The sequence below is a fragment of the Ambystoma mexicanum genome, unplaced genomic scaffold (assembly GCF_040938575.1).
Source record: "Ambystoma mexicanum isolate Mex_15411 unplaced genomic scaffold, UKY_AmexF1_1 Mex_scaf20, whole genome shotgun sequence".
NCBI lineage: Eukaryota > Metazoa > Chordata > Amphibia > Caudata > Ambystomatidae > Ambystoma > Ambystoma mexicanum.
The window spans coordinates 3,096,661-3,113,611 of record NW_027182434.1 but is presented as its reverse complement, the minus strand read 5'-3'; the positions used below and the strand labels follow the sequence as shown (position 1 = coordinate 3,113,611).

The 16,951-nt window shown below is 51.5% G+C and overlaps 17 non-coding genes across 17 annotated transcripts; 10 read left to right on the top strand and 7 right to left on the bottom strand.

Moving 5' to 3' along the window:
- The first annotated feature begins 489 nt into the window (after positions 1–489).
- Positions 490–571, top strand: TRNAL-AAG (transfer RNA leucine (anticodon AAG)). Its single transcript has one exon. It is a non-coding gene; the product is annotated as a tRNA-Leu (tRNA).
- A 774-nt stretch (positions 572–1,345) lies between these two features.
- TRNAD-GUC (transfer RNA aspartic acid (anticodon GUC)) lies at positions 1,346–1,417 on the bottom strand. The gene has a single exon. It is a non-coding gene; the product is annotated as a tRNA-Asp (tRNA).
- Positions 1,418–1,957: 540 nt separating this feature from the next.
- On the top strand, positions 1,958–2,039 carry TRNAL-AAG (transfer RNA leucine (anticodon AAG)). Its single transcript has one exon. It is a non-coding gene; the product is annotated as a tRNA-Leu (tRNA).
- A 774-nt stretch (positions 2,040–2,813) lies between these two features.
- Positions 2,814–2,885, bottom strand: TRNAD-GUC (transfer RNA aspartic acid (anticodon GUC)). Its single transcript has one exon. It is a non-coding gene; the product is annotated as a tRNA-Asp (tRNA).
- Positions 2,886–3,425: 540 nt separating this feature from the next.
- Positions 3,426–3,507, top strand: TRNAL-AAG (transfer RNA leucine (anticodon AAG)). The gene has a single exon. It is a non-coding gene; the product is annotated as a tRNA-Leu (tRNA).
- A 1,382-nt stretch (positions 3,508–4,889) lies between these two features.
- TRNAL-AAG (transfer RNA leucine (anticodon AAG)) lies at positions 4,890–4,971 on the top strand. Its single transcript has one exon. It is a non-coding gene; the product is annotated as a tRNA-Leu (tRNA).
- A 1,382-nt stretch (positions 4,972–6,353) lies between these two features.
- On the top strand, positions 6,354–6,435 carry TRNAL-AAG (transfer RNA leucine (anticodon AAG)). The gene has a single exon. It is a non-coding gene; the product is annotated as a tRNA-Leu (tRNA).
- A 2,238-nt stretch (positions 6,436–8,673) lies between these two features.
- TRNAD-GUC (transfer RNA aspartic acid (anticodon GUC)) lies at positions 8,674–8,745 on the bottom strand. The gene has a single exon. It is a non-coding gene; the product is annotated as a tRNA-Asp (tRNA).
- A 2,008-nt stretch (positions 8,746–10,753) lies between these two features.
- Positions 10,754–10,835, top strand: TRNAL-AAG (transfer RNA leucine (anticodon AAG)). The gene has a single exon. It is a non-coding gene; the product is annotated as a tRNA-Leu (tRNA).
- A 774-nt stretch (positions 10,836–11,609) lies between these two features.
- On the bottom strand, positions 11,610–11,681 carry TRNAD-GUC (transfer RNA aspartic acid (anticodon GUC)). Its single transcript has one exon. It is a non-coding gene; the product is annotated as a tRNA-Asp (tRNA).
- Positions 11,682–12,221: 540 nt separating this feature from the next.
- On the top strand, positions 12,222–12,303 carry TRNAL-AAG (transfer RNA leucine (anticodon AAG)). The gene has a single exon. It is a non-coding gene; the product is annotated as a tRNA-Leu (tRNA).
- Positions 12,304–13,077: 774 nt separating this feature from the next.
- TRNAD-GUC (transfer RNA aspartic acid (anticodon GUC)) lies at positions 13,078–13,149 on the bottom strand. The gene has a single exon. It is a non-coding gene; the product is annotated as a tRNA-Asp (tRNA).
- A 540-nt stretch (positions 13,150–13,689) lies between these two features.
- Positions 13,690–13,771, top strand: TRNAL-AAG (transfer RNA leucine (anticodon AAG)). The gene has a single exon. It is a non-coding gene; the product is annotated as a tRNA-Leu (tRNA).
- Positions 13,772–14,545: 774 nt separating this feature from the next.
- TRNAD-GUC (transfer RNA aspartic acid (anticodon GUC)) lies at positions 14,546–14,617 on the bottom strand. The gene has a single exon. It is a non-coding gene; the product is annotated as a tRNA-Asp (tRNA).
- Positions 14,618–15,157: 540 nt separating this feature from the next.
- On the top strand, positions 15,158–15,239 carry TRNAL-AAG (transfer RNA leucine (anticodon AAG)). Its single transcript has one exon. It is a non-coding gene; the product is annotated as a tRNA-Leu (tRNA).
- A 774-nt stretch (positions 15,240–16,013) lies between these two features.
- On the bottom strand, positions 16,014–16,085 carry TRNAD-GUC (transfer RNA aspartic acid (anticodon GUC)). Its single transcript has one exon. It is a non-coding gene; the product is annotated as a tRNA-Asp (tRNA).
- Positions 16,086–16,625: 540 nt separating this feature from the next.
- TRNAL-AAG (transfer RNA leucine (anticodon AAG)) lies at positions 16,626–16,707 on the top strand. Its single transcript has one exon. It is a non-coding gene; the product is annotated as a tRNA-Leu (tRNA).
- The last annotated feature ends 244 nt before the right edge of the window (positions 16,708–16,951 follow it).

The following is a 16,951-nucleotide window of genomic DNA, read 5'->3' as shown; positions in this document are numbered from 1 at the left end:
ACCACCTAGCTGGCCTAGGGGGTCTCATTTTCCCCCGTCAAACGGCTTGCCCGATCTAAGGCTAATTTCTTTCTTTTTATCGGCACCAGGCTTAAAACTCAGTTTAAGGCGATAGTTCCGGGCTATGTTTGACTCCAGAGTTGAATCTGTCATCCCGCATTTCCTCAGCAAATCAAGCTACCCATCTCAAGTCTCATGAGCTGAGGACGGCAAAGTCCCTGTGGGCTTAGGACAGTCAAAGAAACCCCTGGGCTGCATGCTAAGCCCCTTTTCGGCTTCACTTTCCGAATCCTGCCCTAGCTTGCGATTAGTTTTTTTCTCACTTCTTGCCCCCATCTCCCACCTTGCCTCATGGTCTCCCCTCCTCTGCGCACCTGACAGTTTGCCTGCCCTTCCACTGCCTGTCTCCAGACTTTCCAAGGAGAAAAGGCAAAGCACTAAAGCGGGCCGGGCAACGGGTCAAGTTCCGCTTTCGGCGACTAGCAGGGAGGTAGCGTGGCCGAGCGGTCTAAGGCGCTGGATTAAGGCTCCAGTCTCTTCGGAGGCGTGGGTTCAAATCCCACCGCTGCCACTTTTCCTGGCCTTGCATTTTAAAGAAGAACGTAACGTTGACCTCTTCCTTCATTAGTGCCACCTCTGTCGCAATGAGCAAGCGGATGGTATGCCACACCCTGCAGGAAAAAGGTTTCGCTTCTGACGTCTTGCTTTTCTGGACATCCAGTCTCAAGTTTCCCATCTGGAACGGCGCTCCCTGCTGCTTTGTGAAGGCTTGCTGCAAGAGCCTTCGAAACCCAGGAGCTCTTGCGTTGAGCTGTGACGCGTCCTGGGAAGACCTCCCGTTGCAGCGGAATGAGCCCCACTTCCAGGGCGTGCTGGTAGCAAATTTCCCACAGCCCACAGGGAGCAAACGATCCCAGGTGTGATGTATCACCAGGAGAGGCTGAGATGAGAGTAAGGGTTCACGCGTGTGCCCGGACCGAGGTTAATGATGGGATTAGAGCTAGGGTTAGATGCAGGGAAAGAGTGAGAGTTATAATTAGGGATAAAGCTAACAGGTGATCATTACTCGTCATGTAACATGATACAAAGGGTCAGAAGAGGAACTGATTCAGGGTTACAATTTGGACTTCGCAGACAACAGGAGCACTAAATGGTGCTGAGGGGGACTCAATAAAGTGGACCGGCCGCCTAATGTAAGCAATTGTGCACAAATATTGTACGATGACTAGCGTTGCCGGTGCTTTTTTCTTAAAGAGTCAGTTCTTGGCACCCATTCCCTACTTGACTCAGCCTAATCTTCAAGAATATTTGTCAAGAACTAAAAAAAATCCAGAAAAGGTTTAACCTCCCCGTCGGGGAATTGAACCCCGGTCTCCCGCGTGACAGGCGGGGATACTGACCACTATACTAACGAGGAGACGTGAGGGCATGAAATGAACAGCTGCTGATGTCTGCACAGCATCCAGCGACCACCTAGCTGGCCTAGGGGGTCTCATTTTCCCCCGTCAAACGGCTTGCCCGATCTAAGGCTAATTTCTTTCTTTTTATCGGCACCAGGCTTAAAACTCAGTTTAAGGCGATAGTTCCGGGCTATGTTTGACTCCAGAGTTGAATCTGTCATCCCGCATTTCCTCAGCAAATCAAGCTACCCATCTCAAGTCTCATGAGCTGAGGACGGCAAAGTCCCTGTGGGCTTAGGACAGTCAAAGAAACCCCTGGGCTGCATGCTAAGCCCCTTTTCGGCTTCACTTTCCGAATCCTGCCCTAGCTTGCGATTAGTTTTTTTCTCACTTCTTGCCCCCATCTCCCACCTTGCCTCATGGTCTCCCCTCCTCTGCGCACCTGACAGTTTGCCTGCCCTTCCACTGCCTGTCTCCAGACTTTCCAAGGAGAAAAGGCAAAGCACTAAAGCGGGCCGGGCAACGGGTCAAGTTCCGCTTTCGGCGACTAGCAGGGAGGTAGCGTGGCCGAGCGGTCTAAGGCGCTGGATTAAGGCTCCAGTCTCTTCGGAGGCGTGGGTTCAAATCCCACCGCTGCCACTTTTCCTGGCCTTGCATTTTAAAGAAGAACGTAACGTTGACCTCTTCCTTCATTAGTGCCACCTCTGTCGCAATGAGCAAGCGGATGGTATGCCACACCCTGCAGGAAAAAGGTTTCGCTTCTGACGTCTTGCTTTTCTGGACATCCAGTCTCAAGTTTCCCATCTGGAACGGCGCTCCCTGCTGCTTTGTGAAGGCTTGCTGCAAGAGCCTTCGAAACCCAGGAGCTCTTGCGTTGAGCTGTGACGCGTCCTGGGAAGACCTCCCGTTGCAGCGGAATGAGCCCCACTTCCAGGGCGTGCTGGTAGCAAATTTCCCACAGCCCACAGGGAGCAAACGATCCCAGGTGTGATGTATCACCAGGAGAGGCTGAGATGAGAGTAAGGGTTCACGCGTGTGCCCGGACCGAGGTTAATGATGGGATTAGAGCTAGGGTTAGATGCAGGGAAAGAGTGAGAGTTATAATTAGGGATAAAGCTAACAGGTGATCATTACTCGTCATGTAACATGATACAAAGGGTCAGAAGAGGAACTGATTCAGGGTTACAATTTGGACTTCGCAGACAACAGGAGCACTAAATGGTGCTGAGGGGGACTCAATAAAGTGGACCGGCCGCCTAATGTAAGCAATTGTGCACAAATATTGTACGATGACTAGCGTTGCCGGTGCTTTTTTCTTAAAGAGTCAGTTCTTGGCACCCATTCCCTACTTGACTCAGCCTAATCTTCAAGAATATTTGTCAAGAACTAAAAAAAATCCAGAAAAGGTTTAACCTCCCCGTCGGGGAATTGAACCCCGGTCTCCCGCGTGACAGGCGGGGATACTGACCACTATACTAACGAGGAGACGTGAGGGCATGAAATGAACAGCTGCTGATGTCTGCACAGCATCCAGCGACCACCTAGCTGGCCTAGGGGGTCTCATTTTCCCCCGTCAAACGGCTTGCCCGATCTAAGGCTAATTTCTTTCTTTTTATCGGCACCAGGCTTAAAACTCAGTTTAAGGCGATAGTTCCGGGCTATGTTTGACTCCAGAGTTGAATCTGTCATCCCGCATTTCCTCAGCAAATCAAGCTACCCATCTCAAGTCTCATGAGCTGAGGACGGCAAAGTCCCTGTGGGCTTAGGACAGTCAAAGAAACCCCTGGGCTGCATGCTAAGCCCCTTTTCGGCTTCACTTTCCGAATCCTGCCCTAGCTTGCGATTAGTTTTTTTCTCACTTCTTGCCCCCATCTCCCACCTTGCCTCATGGTCTCCCCTCCTCTGCGCACCTGACAGTTTGCCTGCCCTTCCACTGCCTGTCTCCAGACTTTCCAAGGAGAAAAGGCAAAGCACTAAAGCGGGCCGGGCAACGGGTCAAGTTCCGCTTTCGGCGACTAGCAGGGAGGTAGCGTGGCCGAGCGGTCTAAGGCGCTGGATTAAGGCTCCAGTCTCTTCGGAGGCGTGGGTTCAAATCCCACCGCTGCCACTTTTCCTGGCCTTGCATTTTAAAGAAGAACGTAACGTTGACCTCTTCCTTCATTAGTGCCACCTCTGTCGCAATGAGCAAGCGGATGGTATGCCACACCCTGCAGGAAAAAGGTTTCGCTTCTGACGTCTTGCTTTTCTGGACATCCAGTCTCAAGTTTCCCATCTGGAACGGCGCTCCCTGCTGCTTTGTGAAGGCTTGCTGCAAGAGCCTTCGAAACCCAGGAGCTCTTGCGTTGAGCTGTGACGCGTCCTGGGAAGACCTCCCGTTGCAGCGGAATGAGCCCCACTTCCAGGGCGTGCTGGTAGCAAATTTCCCACAGCCCACAGGGAGCAAACGATCCCAGGTGTGATGTATCACCAGGAGAGGCTGAGATGAGAGTAAGGGTTCACGCGTGTGCCCGGACCGAGGTTAATGATGGGATTAGAGCTAGGGTTAGATGCAGGGAAAGAGTGAGAGTTATAATTAGGGATAAAGCTAACAGGTGATCATTACTCGTCATGTAACATGATACAAAGGGTCAGAAGAGGAACTGATTCAGGGTTACAATTTGGACTTCGCAGACAACAGGAGCACTAAATGGTGCTGAGGGGGACTCAATAAAGTGGACCGGCCGCCTAATGTAAGCAATTGTGCACAAATATTGTACGATGACTAGCGTTGCCGGTGCTTTTTTCTTAAAGAGTCAGTTCTTGGCACCCATTCCCTACTTGACTCAGCCTAATCTTCAAGAATATTTGTCAAGAACTAAAAAAAATCCAGAAAAGGTTTAACCTCCCCGTCGGGGAATTGAACCCCGGTCTCCCGCGTGACAGGGATACTGACCACTATACTAACGAGGAGACGTGAGGGCATGAAATGAACAGCTGCTGATGTCTGCACAGCATCCAGCGACCACCTAGCTGGCCTAGGGGGTCTCATTTTCCCCCGTCAAACGGCTTGCCCGATCTAAGGCTAATTTCTTTCTTTTTATCGGCACCAGGCTTAAAACTCAGTTTAAGGCGATAGTTCCGGGCTATGTTTGACTCCAGAGTTGAATCTGTCATCCCGCATTTCCTCAGCAAATCAAGCTACCCATCTCAAGTCTCATGAGCTGAGGACGGCAAAGTCCCTGTGGGCTTAGGACAGTCAAAGAAACCCCTGGGCTGCATGCTAAGCCCCTTTTCGGCTTCACTTTCCGAATCCTGCCCTAGCTTGCGATTAGTTTTTTTCTCACTTCTTGCCCCCATCTCCCACCTTGCCTCATGGTCTCCCCTCCTCTGCGCACCTGACAGTTTGCCTGCCCTTCCACTGCCTGTCTCCAGACTTTCCAAGGAGAAAAGGCAAAGCACTAAAGCGGGCCGGGCAACGGGTCAAGTTCCGCTTTCGGCGACTAGCAGGGAGGTAGCGTGGCCGAGCGGTCTAAGGCGCTGGATTAAGGCTCCAGTCTCTTCGGAGGCGTGGGTTCAAATCCCACCGCTGCCACTTTTCCTGGCCTTGCATTTTAAAGAAGAACGTAACGTTGACCTCTTCCTTCATTAGTGCCACCTCTGTCGCAATGAGCAAGCGGATGGTATGCCACACCCTGCAGGAAAAAGGTTTCGCTTCTGACGTCTTGCTTTTCTGGACATCCAGTCTCAAGTTTCCCATCTGGAACGGCGCTCCCTGCTGCTTTGTGAAGGCTTGCTGCAAGAGCCTTCGAAACCCAGGAGCTCTTGCGTTGAGCTGTGACGCGTCCTGGGAAGACCTCCCGTTGCAGCGGAATGAGCCCCACTTCCAGGGCGTGCTGGTAGCAAATTTCCCACAGCCCACAGGGAGCAAACGATCCCAGGTGTGATGTATCACCAGGAGAGGCTGAGATGAGAGTAAGGGTTCACGCGTGTGCCCGGACCGAGGTTAATGATGGGATTAGAGCTAGGGTTAGATGCAGGGAAAGAGTGAGAGTTATAATTAGGGATAAAGCTAACAGGTGATCATTACTCGTCATGTAACATGATACAAAGGGTCAGAAGAGGAACTGATTCAGGGTTACAATTTGGACTTCGCAGACAACAGGAGCACTAAATGGTGCTGAGGGGGACTCAATAAAGTGGACCGGCCGCCTAATGTAAGCAATTGTGCACAAATATTGTACGATGACTAGCGTTGCCGGTGCTTTTTTCTTAAAGAGTCAGTTCTTGGCACCCATTCCCTACTTGACTCAGCCTAATCTTCAAGAATATTTGTCAAGAACTAAAAAAAATCCAGAAAAGGTTTAACCTCCCCGTCGGGGAATTGAACCCCGGTCTCCCGCGTGACAGGGATACTGACCACTATACTAACGAGGAGACGTGAGGGCATGAAATGAACAGCTGCTGATGTCTGCACAGCATCCAGCGACCACCTAGCTGGCCTAGGGGGTCTCATTTTCCCCCGTCAAACGGCTTGCCCGATCTAAGGCTAATTTCTTTCTTTTTATCGGCACCAGGCTTAAAACTCAGTTTAAGGCGATAGTTCCGGGCTATGTTTGACTCCAGAGTTGAATCTGTCATCCCGCATTTCCTCAGCAAATCAAGCTACCCATCTCAAGTCTCATGAGCTGAGGACGGCAAAGTCCCTGTGGGCTTAGGACAGTCAAAGAAACCCCTGGGCTGCATGCTAAGCCCCTTTTCGGCTTCACTTTCCGAATCCTGCCCTAGCTTGCGATTAGTTTTTTTCTCACTTCTTGCCCCCATCTCCCACCTTGCCTCATGGTCTCCCCTCCTCTGCGCACCTGACAGTTTGCCTGCCCTTCCACTGCCTGTCTCCAGACTTTCCAAGGAGAAAAGGCAAAGCACTAAAGCGGGCCGGGCAACGGGTCAAGTTCCGCTTTCGGCGACTAGCAGGGAGGTAGCGTGGCCGAGCGGTCTAAGGCGCTGGATTAAGGCTCCAGTCTCTTCGGAGGCGTGGGTTCAAATCCCACCGCTGCCACTTTTCCTGGCCTTGCATTTTAAAGAAGAACGTAACGTTGACCTCTTCCTTCATTAGTGCCACCTCTGTCGCAATGAGCAAGCGGATGGTATGCCACACCCTGCAGGAAAAAGGTTTCGCTTCTGACGTCTTGCTTTTCTGGACATCCAGTCTCAAGTTTCCCATCTGGAACGGCGCTCCCTGCTGCTTTGTGAAGGCTTGCTGCAAGAGCCTTCGAAACCCAGGAGCTCTTGCGTTGAGCTGTGACGCGTCCTGGGAAGACCTCCCGTTGCAGCGGAATGAGCCCCACTTCCAGGGCGTGCTGGTAGCAAATTTCCCACAGCCCACAGGGAGCAAACGATCCCAGGTGTGATGTATCACCAGGAGAGGCTGAGATGAGAGTAAGGGTTCACGCGTGTGCCCGGACCGAGGTTAATGATGGGATTAGAGCTAGGGTTAGATGCAGGGAAAGAGTGAGAGTTATAATTAGGGATAAAGCTAACAGGTGATCATTACTCGTCATGTAACATGATACAAAGGGTCAGAAGAGGAACTGATTCAGGGTTACAATTTGGACTTCGCAGACAACAGGAGCACTAAATGGTGCTGAGGGGGACTCAATAAAGTGGACCGGCCGCCTAATGTAAGCAATTGTGCACAAATATTGTACGATGACTAGCGTTGCCGGTGCTTTTTTCTTAAAGAGTCAGTTCTTGGCACCCATTCCCTACTTGACTCAGCCTAATCTTCAAGAATATTTGTCAAGAACTAAAAAAAATCCAGAAAAGGTTTAACCTCCCCGTCGGGGAATTGAACCCCGGTCTCCCGCGTGACAGGGATACTGACCACTATACTAACGAGGAGACGTGAGGGCATGAAATGAACAGCTGCTGATGTCTGCACAGCATCCAGCGACCACCTAGCTGGCCTAGGGGGTCTCATTTTCCCCCGTCAAACGGCTTGCCCGATCTAAGGCTAATTTCTTTCTTTTTATCGGCACCAGGCTTAAAACTCAGTTTAAGGCGATAGTTCCGGGCTATGTTTGACTCCAGAGTTGAATCTGTCATCCCGCATTTCCTCAGCAAATCAAGCTACCCATCTCAAGTCTCATGAGCTGAGGACGGCAAAGTCCCTGTGGGCTTAGGACAGTCAAAGAAACCCCTGGGCTGCATGCTAAGCCCCTTTTCGGCTTCACTTTCCGAATCCTGCCCTAGCTTGCGATTAGTTTTTTTCTCACTTCTTGCCCCCATCTCCCACCTTGCCTCATGGTCTCCCCTCCTCTGCGCACCTGACAGTTTGCCTGCCCTTCCACTGCCTGTCTCCAGACTTTCCAAGGAGAAAAGGCAAAGCACTAAAGCGGGCCGGGCAACGGGTCAAGTTCCGCTTTCGGCGACTAGCAGGGAGGTAGCGTGGCCGAGCGGTCTAAGGCGCTGGATTAAGGCTCCAGTCTCTTCGGAGGCGTGGGTTCAAATCCCACTGCTGCCACTTTTCCTGGCCTTGCATTTTAAAGAAGAACGTAACGTTGACCTCTTCCTTCATTAGTGCCACCTCTGTCGCAATGAGCAAGCGGATGGTATGCCACACCCTGCAGGAAAAAGGTTTCGCTTCTGACGTCTTGCTTTTCTGGACATCCAGTCTCAAGTTTCCCATCTGGAACGGCGCTCCCTGCTGCTTTGTGAAGGCTTGCTGCAAGAGCCTTCGAAACCCAGGAGCTCTTGCGTTGAGCTGTGACGCGTCCTGGGAAGACCTCCCGTTGCAGCGGAATGAGCCCCACTTCCAGGGCGTGCTGGTAGCAAATTTCCCACAGCCCACAGGGAGCAAACGATCCCAGGTGTGATGTATCACCAGGAGAGGCTGAGATGAGAGTAGGGGTTCACGCGTGTGCCCGGACCGAGGTTAATGATGGGATTAGAGCTAGGGTTAGATGCAGGGAAAGAGTGAGAGTTATAATTAGGGATAAAGCTAACAGGTGATCATTACTCGTCATGTAACATGATACAAAGGGTCAGAAGAGGAACTGATTCAGGGTTACAATTTGGACTTCGCAGACAACAGGAGCACTAAATGGTGCTGAGGGGGACTCAATAAAGTGGACCGGCCGCCTAATGTAAGCAATTGTGCACAAATATTGTACGATGACTAGCGTTGCCGGTGCTTTTTTCTTAAAGAGTCAGTTCTTGGCACCCATTCCCTACTTGACTCAGCCTAATCTTCAAGAATATTTGTCAAGAACTAAAAAAAATCCAGAAAAGGTTTAACCTCCCCGTCGGGGAATTGAACCCCGGTCTCCCGCGTGACAGGCGGGGATACTGACCACTATACTAACGAGGAGACGTGAGGGCATGAAATGAACAGCTGCTGATGTCTGCACAGCATCCAGCGACCACCTAGCTGGCCTAGGGGGTCTCATTTTCCCCCGTCAAACGGCTTGCCCGATCTAAGGCTAATTTCTTTCTTTTTATCGGCACCAGGCTTAAAACTCAGTTTAAGGCGATAGTTCCGGGCTATGTTTGACTCCAGAGTTGAATCTGTCATCCCGCATTTCCTCAGCAAATCAAGCTACCCATCTCAAGTCTCATGAGCTGAGGACGGCAAAGTCCCTGTGGGCTTAGGACAGTCAAAGAAACCCCTGGGCTGCATGCTAAGCCCCTTTTCGGCTTCACTTTCCGAATCCTGCCCTAGCTTGCGATTAGTTTTTTTCTCACTTCTTGCCCCCATCTCCCACCTTGCCTCATGGTCTCCCCTCCTCTGCGCACCTGACAGTTTGCCTGCCCTTCCACTGCCTGTCTCCAGACTTTCCAAGGAGAAAAGGCAAAGCACTAAAGCGGGCCGGGCAACGGGTCAAGTTCCGCTTTCGGCGACTAGCAGGGAGGTAGCGTGGCCGAGCGGTCTAAGGCGCTGGATTAAGGCTCCAGTCTCTTCGGAGGCGTGGGTTCAAATCCCACTGCTGCCACTTTTCCTGGCCTTGCATTTTAAAGAAGAACGTAACGTTGACCTCTTCCTTCATTAGTGCCACCTCTGTCGCAATGAGCAAGCGGATGGTATGCCACACCCTGCAGGAAAAAGGTTTCGCTTCTGACGTCTTGCTTTTCTGGACATCCAGTCTCAAGTTTCCCATCTGGAACGGCGCTCCCTGCTGCTTTGTGAAGGCTTGCTGCAAGAGCCTTCGAAACCCAGGAGCTCTTGCGTTGAGCTGTGACGCGTCCTGGGAAGACCTCCCGTTGCAGCGGAATGAGCCCCACTTCCAGGGCGTGCTGGTAGCAAATTTCCCACAGCCCACAGGGAGCAAACGATCCCAGGTGTGATGTATCACCAGGAGAGGCTGAGATGAGAGTAGGGGTTCACGCGTGTGCCCGGACCGAGGTTAATGATGGGATTAGAGCTAGGGTTAGATGCAGGGAAAGAGTGAGAGTTATAATTAGGGATAAAGCTAACAGGTGATCATTACTCGTCATGTAACATGATACAAAGGGTCAGAAGAGGAACTGATTCAGGGTTACAATTTGGACTTCGCAGACAACAGGAGCACTAAATGGTGCTGAGGGGGACTCAATAAAGTGGACCGGCCGCCTAATGTAAGCAATTGTGCACAAATATTGTACGATGACTAGCGTTGCCGGTGCTTTTTTCTTAAAGAGTCAGTTCTTGGCACCCATTCCCTACTTGACTCAGCCTAATCTTCAAGAATATTTGTCAAGAACTAAAAAAAATCCAGAAAAGGTTTAACCTCCCCGTCGGGGAATTGAACCCCGGTCTCCCGCGTGACAGGTGGGGATACTGACCACTATACTAACGAGGAGACGTGAGGGCATGAAATGAACAGCGGCTGATGTCTGCACAGCATCCAGCGACCACCTAGCTGGCCTAGGGGGTCTCATTTTCCCCCGTCAAACGGCTTGCCCGATCTAAGGCTAATTTCTTTCTTTTTATCGGCACCAGGCTTAAAACTCAGTTTAAGGCGATAGTTCCGGGCTATGTTTGACTCCAGAGTTGAATCTGTCATCCCGCATTTCCTCAGCAAATCAAGCTACCCATCTCAAGTCTCATGAGCTGAGGACGGCAAAGTCCCTGTGGGCTTAGGACAGTCAAAGAAACCCCTGGGCTGCATGCTAAGCCCCTTTTCGGCTTCACTTTCCGAATCCTGCCCTAGCTTGCGATTAGTTTTTTTCTCACTTCTTGCCCCCATCTCCCACCTTGCCTCATGGTCTCCCCTCCTCTGCGCACCTGACAGTTTGCCTGCCCTTCCACTGCCTGTCTCCAGACTTTCCAAGGAGAAAAGGCAAAGCACTAAAGCGGGCCGGGCAACGGGTAAAGTTCCGCTTTCGGCGACTAGCAGGGAGGTAGCGTGGCCGAGCGGTCTAAGGCGCTGGATTAAGGCTCCAGTCTCTTCGGAGGCGTGGGTTCAAATCCCACCGCTGCCACTTTTCCTGGCCTTGCATTTTAAAGAAGAACGTAACGTTGACCTCTTCCTTCATTAGTGCCACCTCTGTCGCAATGAGCAAGCGGATGGTATGCCACACCCTGCAGGAAAAAGGTTTCGCTTCTGACGTCTTGCTTTTCTGGACATCCAGTCTCAAGTTTCCCATCTGGAACGGCGCTCCCTGCTGCTTTGTGAAGGCTTGCTGCAAGAGCCTTCGAAACCCAGGAGCTCTTGCGTTGAGCTGTGACGCGTCCTGGGAAGACCTCCCGTTGCAGCGGAATGAGCCCCACTTCCAGGGCGTGCTGGTAGCAAATTTCCCACAGCCCACAGGGAGCAAACGATCCCAGGTGTGATGTATCACCAGGAGAGGCTGAGATGAGAGTAAGGGTTCACGCGTGTGCCCGGACCGAGGTTAATGATGGGATTAGAGCTAGGGTTAGATGCAGGGAAAGAGTGAGAGTTATAATTAGGGATAAAGCTAACAGGTGATCATTACTCGTCATGTAACATGATACAAAGGGTCAGAAGAGGAACTGATTCAGGGTTACAATTTGGACTTCGCAGACAACAGGAGCACTAAATGGTGCTGAGGGGGACTCAATAAAGTGGACCGGCCGCCTAATGTAAGCAATTGTGCACAAATATTGTACGATGACTAGCGTTGCCGGTGCTTTTTTCTTAAAGAGTCAGTTCTTGGCACCCATTCCCTACTTGACTCAGCCTAATCTTCAAGAATATTTGTCAAGAACTAAAAAAAATCCAGAAAAGGTTTAACCTCCCCGTCGGGGAATTGAACCCCGGTCTCCCGCGTGACAGGCGGGGATACTGACCACTATACTAACGAGGAGACGTGAGGGCATGAAATGAACAGCTGCTGATGTCTGCACAGCATCCAGCGACCACCTAGCTGGCCTAGGGGGTCTCATTTTCCCCCGTCAAACGGCTTGCCCGATCTAAGGCTAATTTCTTTCTTTTTATCGGCACCAGGCTTAAAACTCAGTTTAAGGCGATAGTTCCGGGCTATGTTTGACTCCAGAGTTGAATCTGTCATCCCGCATTTCCTCAGCAAATCAAGCTACCCATCTCAAGTCTCATGAGCTGAGGACGGCAAAGTCCCTGTGGGCTTAGGACAGTCAAAGAAACCCCTGGGCTGCATGCTAAGCCCCTTTTCGGCTTCACTTTCCGAATCCTGCCCTAGCTTGCGATTAGTTTTTTTCTCACTTCTTGCCCCCATCTCCCACCTTGCCTCATGGTCTCCCCTCCTCTGCGCACCTGACAGTTTGCCTGCCCTTCCACTGCCTGTCTCCAGACTTTCCAAGGAGAAAAGGCAAAGCACTAAAGCGGGCCGGGCAACGGGTCAAGTTCCGCTTTCGGCGACTAGCAGGGAGGTAGCGTGGCCGAGCGGTCTAAGGCGCTGGATTAAGGCTCCAGTCTCTTCGGAGGCGTGGGTTCAAATCCCACCGCTGCCACTTTTCCTGGCCTTGCATTTTAAAGAAGAACGTAACGTTGACCTCTTCCTTCATTAGTGCCACCTCTGTCGCAATGAGCAAGCGGATGGTATGCCACACCCTGCAGGAAAAAGGTTTCGCTTCTGACGTCTTGCTTTTCTGGACATCCAGTCTCAAGTTTCCCATCTGGAACGGCGCTCCCTGCTGCTTTGTGAAGGCTTGCTGCAAGAGCCTTCGAAACCCAGGAGCTCTTGCGTTGAGCTGTGACGCGTCCTGGGAAGACCTCCCGTTGCAGCGGAATGAGCCCCACTTCCAGGGCGTGCTGGTAGCAAATTTCCCACAGCCCACAGGGAGCAAACGATCCCAGGTGTGATGTATCACCAGGAGAGGCTGAGATGAGAGTAAGGGTTCACGCGTGTGCCCGGACCGAGGTTAATGATGGGATTAGAGCTAGGGTTAGATGCAGGGAAAGAGTGAGAGTTATAATTAGGGATAAAGCTAACAGGTGATCATTACTCGTCATGTAACATGATACAAAGGGTCAGAAGAGGAACTGATTCAGGGTTACAATTTGGACTTCGCAGACAACAGGAGCACTAAATGGTGCTGAGGGGGACTCAATAAAGTGGACCGGCCGCCTAATGTAAGCAATTGTGCACAAATATTGTACGATGACTAGCGTTGCCGGTGCTTTTTTCTTAAAGAGTCAGTTCTTGGCACCCATTCCCTACTTGACTCAGCCTAATCTTCAAGAATATTTGTCAAGAACTAAAAAAAATCCAGAAAAGGTTTAACCTCCCCGTCGGGGAATTGAACCCCGGTCTCCCGCGTGACAGGCGGGGATACTGACCACTATACTAACGAGGAGACGTGAGGGCATGAAATGAACAGCTGCTGATGTCTGCACAGCATCCAGCGACCACCTAGCTGGCCTAGGGGGTCTCATTTTCCCCCGTCAAACGGCTTGCCCGATCTAAGGCTAATTTCTTTCTTTTTATCGGCACCAGGCTTAAAACTCAGTTTAAGGCGATAGTTCCGGGCTATGTTTGACTCCAGAGTTGAATCTGTCATCCCGCATTTCCTCAGCAAATCAAGCTACCCATCTCAAGTCTCATGAGCTGAGGACGGCAAAGTCCCTGTGGGCTTAGGACAGTCAAAGAAACCCCTGGGCTGCATGCTAAGCCCCTTTTCGGCTTCACTTTCCGAATCCTGCCCTAGCTTGCGATTAGTTTTTTTCTCACTTCTTGCCCCCATCTCCCACCTTGCCTCATGGTCTCCCCTCCTCTGCGCACCTGACAGTTTGCCTGCCCTTCCACTGCCTGTCTCCAGACTTTCCAAGGAGAAAAGGCAAAGCACTAAAGCGGGCCGGGCAACGGGTCAAGTTCCGCTTTCGGCGACTAGCAGGGAGGTAGCGTGGCCGAGCGGTCTAAGGCGCTGGATTAAGGCTCCAGTCTCTTCGGAGGCGTGGGTTCAAATCCCACCGCTGCCACTTTTCCTGGCCTTGCATTTTAAAGAAGAACGTAACGTTGACCTCTTCCTTCATTAGTGCCACCTCTGTCGCAATGAGCAAGCGGATGGTATGCCACACCCTGCAGGAAAAAGGTTTCGCTTCTGACGTCTTGCTTTTCTGGACATCCAGTCTCAAGTTTCCCATCTGGAACGGCGCTCCCTGCTGCTTTGTGAAGGCTTGCTGCAAGAGCCTTCGAAACCCAGGAGCTCTTGCGTTGAGCTGTGACGCGTCCTGGGAAGACCTCCCGTTGCAGCGGAATGAGCCCCACTTCCAGGGCGTGCTGGTAGCAAATTTCCCACAGCCCACAGGGAGCAAACGATCCCAGGTGTGATGTATCACCAGGAGAGGCTGAGATGAGAGTAAGGGTTCACGCGTGTGCCCGGACCGAGGTTAATGATGGGATTAGAGCTAGGGTTAGATGCAGGGAAAGAGTGAGAGTTATAATTAGGGATAAAGCTAACAGGTGATCATTACTCGTCATGTAACATGATACAAAGGGTCAGAAGAGGAACTGATTCAGGGTTACAATTTGGACTTCGCAGACAACAGGAGCACTAAATGGTGCTGAGGGGGACTCAATAAAGTGGACCGGCCGCCTAATGTAAGCAATTGTGCACAAATATTGTACGATGACTAGCGTTGCCGGTGCTTTTTTCTTAAAGAGTCAGTTCTTGGCACCCATTCCCTACTTGACTCAGCCTAATCTTCAAGAATATTTGTCAAGAACTAAAAAAAATCCAGAAAAGGTTTAACCTCCCCGTCGGGGAATTGAACCCCGGTCTCCCGCGTGACAGGCGGGGATACTGACCACTATACTAACGAGGAGACGTGAGGGCATGAAATGAACAGCTGCTGATGTCTGCACAGCATCCAGCGACCACCTAGCTGGCCTAGGGGGTCTCATTTTCCCCCGTCAAACGGCTTGCCCGATCTAAGGCTAATTTCTTTCTTTTTATCGGCACCAGGCTTAAAACTCAGTTTAAGGCGATAGTTCCGGGCTATGTTTGACTCCAGAGTTGAATCTGTCATCCCGCATTTCCTCAGCAAATCAAGCTACCCATCTCAAGTCTCATGAGCTGAGGACGGCAAAGTCCCTGTGGGCTTAGGACAGTCAAAGAAACCCCTGGGCTGCATGCTAAGCCCCTTTTCGGCTTCACTTTCCGAATCCTGCCCTAGCTTGCGATTAGTTTTTTTCTCACTTCTTGCCCCCATCTCCCACCTTGCCTCATGGTCTCCCCTCCTCTGCGCACCTGACAGTTTGCCTGCCCTTCCACTGCCTGTCTCCAGACTTTCCAAGGAGAAAAGGCAAAGCACTAAAGCGGGCCGGGCAACGGGTCAAGTTCCGCTTTCGGCGACTAGCAGGGAGGTAGCGTGGCCGAGCGGTCTAAGGCGCTGGATTAAGGCTCCAGTCTCTTCGGAGGCGTGGGTTCAAATCCCACCGCTGCCACTTTTCCTGGCCTTGCATTTTAAAGAAGAACGTAACGTTGACCTCTTCCTTCATTAGTGCCACCTCTGTCGCAATGCGCAAGCGGATGGTATGCCACACCCTGCAGGAAAAAGGTTTCGCTTCTGACGTCTTGCTTTTCTGGACATCCAGTCTCAAGTTTCCCATCTGGAACGGCGCTCCCTGCTGCTTTGTGAAGGCTTGCTGCAAGAGCCTTCGAAACCCAGGAGCTCTTGCGTTGAGCTGTGACGCGTCCTGGGAAGACCTCCCGTTGCAGCGGAATGAGCCCCACTTCCAGGGCGTGCTGGTAGCAAATTTCCCACAGCCCACAGGGAGCAAACGATCCCAGGTGTGATGTATCACCAGGAGAGGCTGAGATGAGAGTAAGGGTTCACGCGTGTGCCCGGACCGAGGTTAATGATGGGATTAGAGCTAGGGTTAGATGCAGGGAAAGAGTGAGAGTTATAATTAGGGATAAAGCTAACAGGTGATCATTACTCGTCATGTAACATGATACAAAGGGTCAGAAGAGGAACTGATTCAGGGTTACAATTTGGACTTCGCAGACAACAGGAGCACTAAATGGTGCTGAGGGGGACTCAATAAAGTGGACCGGCCGCCTAATGTAAGCAATTGTGCACAAATATTGTACGATGACTAGCGTTGCCGGTGCTTTTTTCTTAAAGAGTCAGTTCTTGGCACCCATTCCCTACTTGACTCAGCCTAATCTTCAAGAATATTTGTCAAGAACTAAAAAAAATCCAGAAAAGGTTTAACCTCCCCGTCGGGGAATTGAACCCCGGTCTCCCGCGTGACAGGCGGGGATACTGACCACTATACTAACGAGGAGACGTGAGGGCATGAAATGAACAGCTGCTGATGTCTGCACAGCATCCAGCGACCACCTAGCTGGCCTAGGGGGTCTCATTTTCCCCCGTCAAACGGCTTGCCCGATCTAAGGCTAATTTCTTTCTTTTTATCGGCACCAGGCTTAAAACTCAGTTTAAGGCGATAGTTCCGGGCTATGTTTGACTCCAGAGTTGAATCTGTCATCCCGCATTTCCTCAGCAAATCAAGCTACCCATCTCAAGTCTCATGAGCTGAGGACGGCAAAGTCCCTGTGGGCTTAGGACAGTCAAAGAAACCCCTGGGCTGCATGCTAAGCCCCTTTTCGGCTTCACTTTCCGAATCCTGCCCTAGCTTGCGATTAGTTTTTTTCTCACTTCTTGCCCCCATCTCCCACCTTGCCTCATGGTCTCCCCTCCTCTGCGCACCTGACAGTTTGCCTGCCCTTCCACTGCCTGTCTCCAGACTTTCCAAGGAGAAAAGGCAAAGCACTAAAGCGGGCCGGGCAACGGGTCAAGTTCCGCTTTCGGCGACTAGCAGGGAGGTAGCGTGGCCGAGCGGTCTAAGGCGCTGGATTAAGGCTCCAGTCTCTTCGGAGGCGTGGGTTCAAATCCCACCGCTGCCACTTTTCCTGGCCTTGCATTTTAAAGAAGAACGTAACGTTGACCTCTTCCTTCATTAGTGCCACCTCTGTCGCAATGAGCAAGCGGATGGTATGCCACACCCTGCAGGAAAAAGGTTTCGCTTCTGACGTCTTGCTTTTCTGGACATCCAGTCTCAAGTTTCCCATCTGGAACGGCGCTCCCTGCTGCTTTGTGAAGGCTTGCTGCAAGAGCCTTCGAAACCCAGGAGCTCTTGCGTTGAGCTGT